Source organism: Malaclemys terrapin, chromosome 3 (genome assembly GCF_027887155.1).
Source record: "Malaclemys terrapin pileata isolate rMalTer1 chromosome 3, rMalTer1.hap1, whole genome shotgun sequence".
NCBI lineage: Eukaryota > Metazoa > Chordata > Testudines > Emydidae > Malaclemys > Malaclemys terrapin.
The window spans coordinates 124,970,908-124,979,209 of NC_071507.1; the positions used below are offsets into that span (position 1 = coordinate 124,970,908).

The following is an 8,302-nucleotide window of genomic DNA, read 5'->3' on the forward strand; positions in this document are numbered from 1 at the left end:
TGTGGAAAAAGCTGAAGTACTCAATGCTTTTTTTGCCTCAGTCTTCATAGACAAGGTCAGCTCCCAGACTGCTGCACTGGGCAGCGCAGTATGGGGAGGAGGTGAGCAGCCCTCAGTGGTGAAAGAACAGGTTAAGGACCATTTAGGAAAGCTGGACATGCACAAGTCCATGGGACTGGATCTAATACATCCGAAGGTGCTGAGGGAGTTGGCTGATTGCAGAGCCACGTGATTGCCGAGCCATTGGCCATTATCTTTGAAAACTCATGGCAATCAGGGGAGGTCCCGGAAAATTGGAAAAAGGAAAATATAGTGCCCATCTTTAAAAAGGGAAAGAAGGAGAATCCAGGGAACTACAGACCAGTCAGCCTCACCTCAGTCCCTGGAAAAATCATAGAGCAGGTCCTCAAGAAATCCATTTTGAAGCATTTGGAGGACAGGAAGGTGATCAGGAACAGTCAATATGGATTCACCAAGGGCAAGTCAGGCCTGACCAACCTGATTGCCTTCTATGATGAGATAACTGGCTCTGTGGATATGGGGAAAGCGGTGGACGTGATATATCTTGACTTTAGCAAAGCTTTTGATACAATCTCCCACAGTATTCTTTTCAGCAAGTTAAAGAAGTATGGGCTGGATGAATGGACTATAAGGTGGATAGAAAGCTGGCTAGATTGTTGGGCTCAATGGGTAGTGATCAATGGCTCGAGTCCAGCGGAGGGCAATGACAATGATTAGGGAGCTGGGGCACATGACTTATGAAGAGAGGCTGAGGGAACTGAGCTTATTTAGTCTGCAGAAGAGAAGAGAGAGAGGGGATTTGATAGCAGCCTTCAACTACCTGAAAGGAGGTTCCAATGAGGATGGAGCTAGGTTGTTCAGTGGTGGCAGATGACAGAACAAGAAGCAATGGTCTCAAGTTGCAGTGGGGGAGATCTAGGTTTGGATATTAGGAATATTTCACTAGGAGGGTGGTGAAGCACTGGATGGGTTACCTAGGGAGGTGGTGGAATCAAAAAACCTCTAAGGATGCAAAGGCCCATCTTGACAAAGCCCTGGCTGGGATGATTTAGTTGGGATTAATCCTGCTTTGAGCAGGGGTTTGGACTAGATGACCTCCCTGAGGTCTCTTCCAACCCTAATCTTCTGTGATTCTACATAGGCCATAGAACTTCCCCAAAACAATTCCAAGAGCAGATCTTTTAGAAAAACATCCAATCTTGATTTAAAAATGGTCAGTGATGGATAATCCTCCACAACCCTTGGTCAATTGTTCCAGTGGTTAATTATTCTTGCGGTTAAAAATTTACACCTTATTTCCAGTCTGAATTTGCCTAGTTTCAACTTCCAGCCATTGAATCATGTTATACCTTTCACTGCTAGATTGAAGAGCCCTTAGTTAAATATTTTTTCTCTATGTAGGTTCTTACGGACTATAGTCAAGTCACCCCTTCACCTTCTCTTTATTAAGTTAAATAGATTGAGCTCCTTGAGTCTATCACTATAAGGCATGTTTTCTAATCGCTAAATCATTCTGGTGCCCACAATATAAGAACTGGACATAACATCCCAGCAGTGGTTGCACCAGTGCCAAATATAGAGATAAAATAATCTCTCTACTCTTAAGCGATATTCCCATATTTATGCATCCCAGGATCACATTAGCTTTTTTGGCCACAGGGTCACACTGTGGAGCTCATGTTCAGCTGATCATCCACCATAATCCCCAAATCTTTTTCAGAGTCACTGCTTCCAGGATTCAGTTCCCCATTGTGTAAGTGTGGCCTGCTTTCTTTGTTCCTAGATACATACTGTGACGCGTTCCCCCTGGGGTGGCACCTGGAACTGGGGTACCGCTGAGCCTGTTAGGGGAAAGGGGAATTAAAAGGGCTAAAGGACCCCTGCTAATGACAGAAGTTTGGCAATCCCTGATTTACCTATGGTCTCAGTGAAAAGAAGAGGGACAAAATTAAAGGTGAACGAGAAGACAGTTTATTGGGTACAGCTAAGTAAAGAACACTCGGTGGTTTGGAATCAAGGGCCCACACCCTCTAGCCCTTACACATGTTATGGACTAACAGTCAAGAAATCTATATGTTGCAGACGAGACATCAGTCACAGAGGGAGGGTCATGTACTACCGATTGCCTCAGCTCTGGTGTGATGGACAACCCAGACTTTCTACTGTGATTGGTGATGGTGATGTTCACAGGAGGAACACGGATCAAATCGGCTGCTGAACCAGGATCCCTCAATCTCAGGTAAGTAGGGACAAGTTGGTGCGTAGCCTCTCGGAAACTGCTCATGATGACTGATGCGGACAGGGTTGCCACCATGATGGACAGCACCCTATAGCCTGTGAGAGGAGCTTATATACTCTCTTGTCTCCGGGCAGAATTGCCAGATCATGAACATGGCTTCCAAACAACAACTTTACAGAATTCAATATGGTGATTGTGAACAAAATTTTAAAACAATACCATAACATAGTACAGTTAGAATACATAACACAACAATTTTCCCGTATAGTTTCCTCTCCTTGACGGTATGAAGGACTTTGTCTTCAACGCCATCACAACAAACTGAGACTAGTTTAAAAGAGGGAACTGATATATAACTGTGACTATATTTAATTTTTCTTTTTATCCAAAACATGAGGGTAGTTATATAAATAATAATCACTGATTGGATGACCAACACAATGATTACTAGGTGTAACAGGATGTTCCAGAATTGATTAAAATCTACTGAGCCATTCAATAAATCTTCCCACCAATGGAAAGAGGCAGTGTCACTTTGTATCCTTTTTAATATCCTCTTAATTTGATTAGAAGAGTGATACACAGTAACCATCACTTCCCGGCTTTCCTGTTGTAATCGCTTTAAATGCTGCTTCCTGCCAGAGTGCAACATTAACTGTTTCAAGGCAGCAATATTAACTCCTAAATGAATGGGCTCTAAATGCGTATATAAAACATAATGTATGTTGACAGTTTGAACAGAGATTTGGAGCCTTATAAAATTAACATAACAACATATGATGGAGAAAACTGAACATAGACACAAATTAGTATAAGGGTTATGAGAGCTCTTAAAATAGGAATTTACTAAGAACTCCCTGCACCAGTTTATCAAGCATATGCCCGTAGAATTAACCAATACCAATTCTGAGCTGTTAAAGTTGGGCGGATGGAGATTATAGTTACATTTGCCCTCATTAGGATTTAAACAGGTTTGAGAGGTCCCCAAAACTCCAGAGTCACATGAACATGGCTTCCAAACAACAACTTTACAGAATTCAATATGGTGATTGTGAACAAAATTTTAAAACAATAATACCCAATCCTTTCTCCTCTAAACAGGATTGTAAATTGTAAATTGACACCTTGGTAGGCTCCATCTCTGCTGTGTACCCATTTGCTCAGTTCTATTGTAAGCAGGCCTGAACTGTTGAGGTTTAAGTCTAAGGAAACCAAAGTGTGTATCCATTCCTCTTGGGCATCTAGTAGGGTGAGGACATATGCTATAATAGTGTCATTGCTGGGTAAATATGAGAAATTGACTAGTCTCCACCATGCCTGGTGACGTTGTTCAAAGACATTAGTGGCATTCACCCAGAGAGCATTTCGTAATTCGATGGGGATTAAACCACTGAGTCCATTTCTAATAATACCTTTAGCCACACTTAGTACCCACTCCTGAGCCTGGATACATGCCATTGCCAGAGAGCTATTTGATTGCAGGATGTGAATGGTTCCTACCAGATTAAGGTGGTCTGCCTCCTGCAACTGTATCCAGCCTGGTAAAATGCTGGCAACCTTTTACTCTAGGACACTTACCAGGTTTAATGATGTTGTGAGGGGATTTGATAATGAGGCTATATCATAACTTAGTGCCCCAATCTTATTGGCTAAAACTTGCTGATCTATCATATTGAGGACTCCTAGCCCCGTCCCCACCCCTCTTAATATGGTTGCTACTGTGTCCCTTTTTTTATACCCATACCGGAGATGCTTTGGGCACCACACCCTTGAGCCATGTGTGCCACCCAGATATCAAAGGGATGACATAGCGTATACATTCTACACACACTTGAGATAATGAGATTGGGACAGGCATGATTATTTTCTTTAGAGCATAAATTGGGTTAACCATTAACAATCGCGTAACACCTCTGTTTACAACTGGACCCAATGTTGCTGATATATAGTTTAGGGACAACCACAACATTGGTTATTTTGTGAATTCCATACAAACTTCTCACATGCCAATCTCCTGTATCATTGGGATGCACTTATATATTTATACTCCCAGAACATTTTATATGAAATGACACATTTCCTTTAGCACAAAACATGTTAGTGCCAGGATGGTTAACATAACATAACTGAGTACAGTTAGAACATTTTAATTGAATGTGATATCTGAATGATAGCATGTTAGATACGCACTTACATTATTTACTGTGTACTAGAGACCCATTGAAACCTTAACCTTAAAATTTCCAACTGGCCTAGTTGAGGGAATGTTGAATTGAATGTAGGCATATTTACGCAGCTTCCAAACTGCTAATTTGTTTGAACACTGCTCCAAGAAATCATTATTGAACTGCCACGCACATTCATTTGGTAATTTTTGAATCCATGAAAGCTGTTCTCCATCCTTAGTGATCCCATTCATCATTTTCCGCAAAAGCCATCAGAGACTCATTATTGGTCTCCTCCAGACTACATAGCAATAGTTGTTTTAACTAAATACATACACGGAAATTATCCCATGAAGTTTCATATTAGGCAATTCATAGTCATGGCCATAGATGTAAACTCAATCACTTTCATTCTGACTGAATGTTTCATTCACCTTACAGTACACATATTCATTTTCTTTAACAACCATAAAAATTATATACCTATAAATACATATGTGAACAACAGTATATACATGAATTTCATTTTAGATGTAGAAGTTAGCCTTGAAACGAAAGAAACAGAAGAAGGCATTAGTACCATGCAGTTATTTCCCCTTCCATCCTTTTAACTGGGTGGAGTGGAACCATTTTAAAATTATTTTTTTGCCTATCTTGAACTCCACCTGATATGTTGTAGGGCTAGCTTTGTTCATGATGACCACTGGGCCCGCCCACCCACTTTGGACCCAATGAACGGTTCTTGTCTGAGAAAAATCTGTGGAGGACTTTGTCCCATTCTTACCACTCTATAAATGTAAATGTTTCCCCCAGTCTGTTATTCATCTGCCTTATACCACATTTTAGTTGAAAGGCCACTTGCTTCTGGGCATCGCTGATGGCATTCAGTAAGGTGTTCATGTATTTGACCATTTGCACTCGTGGCTGGTAGTAGTCGAGAGGCGCCCCTCCTAGCCACCATTGTTCCGGTGTTCTCATTATACACCTGGTCATGATCTCATGAGGAGTGTATCCATGAGCCCCCATGGATGACCATATTGCCATAAATACAAATGGTAGTTTTCTATCCCAATTTTTCCCAGAAGTTTTGATCATTTTCCTCAGAGCTGTCTTGAGAGTTCTGTTGGTCCTTTCCACAGCCCCCGAGCATTGTGGATGACCTGCAATGTGGAGTGTCTGGCAGATATTGAAGGCTCGGCAAAGGGTTTTAACTATTTCCCCCATAAAATGGGACCCTTGCTCTGAGTCGATGACAGATGGAATCCCAAACCTTGAAAAGGTCTGTTCAAGCAGTATTCACGTGGTAGCAGTTGCAGTATTATTGCATGTTGGATATACTACCACCCATTTCGAAAATGGATCTATTATGACCAAGCTGTATCGGTTACCCCATCCTGAATATGGTAGGGGACCAATGTAGTCTATTTGCAATCTATCCCAAGGCCCTTCGATCAGTTGGTGCTGCATGGATCCCTTAACAGTCTTGTGGCAGCACATGCCAGGCAGTTCCATATGTAGTTTTCCACTGCTTTTGCTAGGTCTGGCCACCATCCCACTGTTAGTATTCTTTTAATATTTTTTTTTCCACTCCAAAATGACCTTGATGGTGGGCCAAAGCTTGCTCTCTCCTGAGACTGGTGGGAATTAGTAGGATGGGTATTTCTCCGCTGTTGTTCTGTTTAGCTGCCATAATCAGCCCACTATCATGTTGGAAGATTTTATACCCACAATATTCCTTCTTATTTAGCAACTCCATAATGCTCTTATCCTGTTTTTGCAGGTTGACGACATCAAACTGGTTGTTAGCCTCCACTGGTTGAATCTTGTGTACCACTTCTAGTGACTTCACCCATAAGGTTTCAGGTCCTAACAGTGCCACTTGATTGGCCAAGAGATCAACCCGATAGTTCAGAAGCATGATCTCTGCAGAGTTATTTCTATGGGGGTGCGCCTTGAACAGGTGGGTTGGCTGCTTCCTCTCCTCTGCTAACCTCCAGGCATTAGGTATTTGGTATACGCTACTGGCTTGTTATCTGCAGACTTCATGTCCCTGTTTATCCAGACTGGCATCCAGTCTATTAGGGCTCGTATAACCCAGTCTGAATCAGAGCAGATCATTATAGGTGTTTCCTTGTCTGCTGCATCAAGGGTTGCCACTGCAGCAACTATTTCTGCAGCCTGTGAAGATCTAGGGGTGACAGTTCCTTGTAAGATGACATCTGTTGTCACTTGTAATGCGGCATAGCCAGCGCATGGCTTGCCCTGATTATATTGGCAACTGCCATCAGTGACCCACAAATCCATACCCGCATCCTTGGCCTTTTTATAAGAAACCTCGAGGTGGAATGGTGAAGACACTTCTTTGATGTCCGTAGGAGGCAGTGGACATTCGTGCTCCTCTCCCTGTGTGAGTAGTGCAAATGGAACAGCAGAGAGGATAGGCACCTTGTTTACCTGAATGTCCGATTTAAGAGGTTCAACATCCACCCTGCAAGGTGGGGATTGGAGATCCGACCTTCATTAATCTTCTCAGATAGGACGTACCTGATAGGTGTGTGAACAGTCCTCAATACAACGAGGGACATCCCACTAAGGTATTTCCAATGCTTTAGCACCCAGGTGAGTGCTAGCACCTCCCGCTCACAAGGCAAATACCTTTTCTCAATTTCCATCAGAACCTTGGACCTGAAGGCCACAGGTTTCAGGCCCGTCCCACTATTGTTGTAACAATACCGTACTTAGTCCACGGTCTGTGGTAGCCAGTTGGAGATGGTATGGCTTGCCTGGTTGGGGGTAGACAAGGGCTGGGGAGCCTGTTTGAGTTTGAAGGAGAGCCTATTTGACTTTACAGAAGGCAATTTTCTCCTCCTTACCCCATCTCCATTCCTGTCCTTTTCTTAACAGCATGTAGAGGGGCTGTGCCAGCTTGGAGTATCCTTCCACAAAGTCCCTGAGAAGCCAGTCAGGCCCAGGAATGACTAAAGTGCTGAAATACCTTGCAGTGCAGGCAGCTTGCTGATTAGTTCCACTTTAGCTGCATCAGATCATCTCCCTTGAACACCGAGCTCCATACCCAGGTAAGTAACCATTCGTTGTAGCATTTGGGGTTTACTGGGGCTGATGATAAAGCCAGTTCTTTCAATGGCCTGCAGCACCTCTTTTAGAACCTTCAAGTTCTCCTCCTTGGACACAGTAGCTATTAAGATGTCATCAACATAGCTAATGATCTTGTGTCTGCTGTTAAGATTCTCCCACTGTGATGTTGCACGCTATATGCTTTATGAAAATATGCTTGGAATGTGAATATAATGTAACTGGAATATGCTTTATGCAAAAGGTCTCTTGTAAGGTATCATTACAAAGCATACAATCTACTGAGTGTGTTCATCCTATTTGTATGTATGTATCATTCTTGTATCTAAAACTAGAAATATGAAGTTAACTCTGAGGTCCTATTGTAATTATGCAAAGTGTGGGCCATTAATGGCGGTTTAGAATCTTGATGGCACCCACTGACTAGGACAATTGCCTGTAGATGGTTTATTTACCTGCAAGCCTTCTTGTGGACATGGGGGCCAGCCTCTTACAGTGACACGTGACTATGTCACCTGATACTAGAATCCATCTTAAAGCTGGTGCTTTTCCATTTAGAAGGAGGGGTGGGAACCCCGAGAGACAAAGGATTCCTGCCTTTGGCCAAAGCTATAAAAGAGGGTGGAACAGAACAAAGGGGGCCAGTCATGAGCAATCCTCTAGCTACCACTTGAGCTGGAACAAGGACTGTAACAGGGGAAAGGATTGGGCTCAGGCTAGGAAGGAGTCTCGTCTGTGAAAGAAGCTTATTGGAACATCTCTGAGGGTGAGATTTACCTGTATT

The 8,302-nt window shown here is 42.8% G+C and overlaps 1 long non-coding RNA gene across 1 annotated transcript; it reads left to right on the forward strand.

Moving 5' to 3' along the window:
- The first annotated feature begins 1,755 nt into the window (after nucleotides 1–1,755).
- LOC128835076 (uncharacterized) lies at nucleotides 1,756–6,874 on the forward strand. Its single transcript, XR_008444569.1, has 3 exons — nucleotides 1,756–2,260; nucleotides 6,206–6,385; nucleotides 6,801–6,874. It is a non-coding gene; the product is annotated as an uncharacterized LOC128835076 (long non-coding RNA).
- Nucleotides 6,875–8,302: the final 1,428 nt, after the last annotated feature.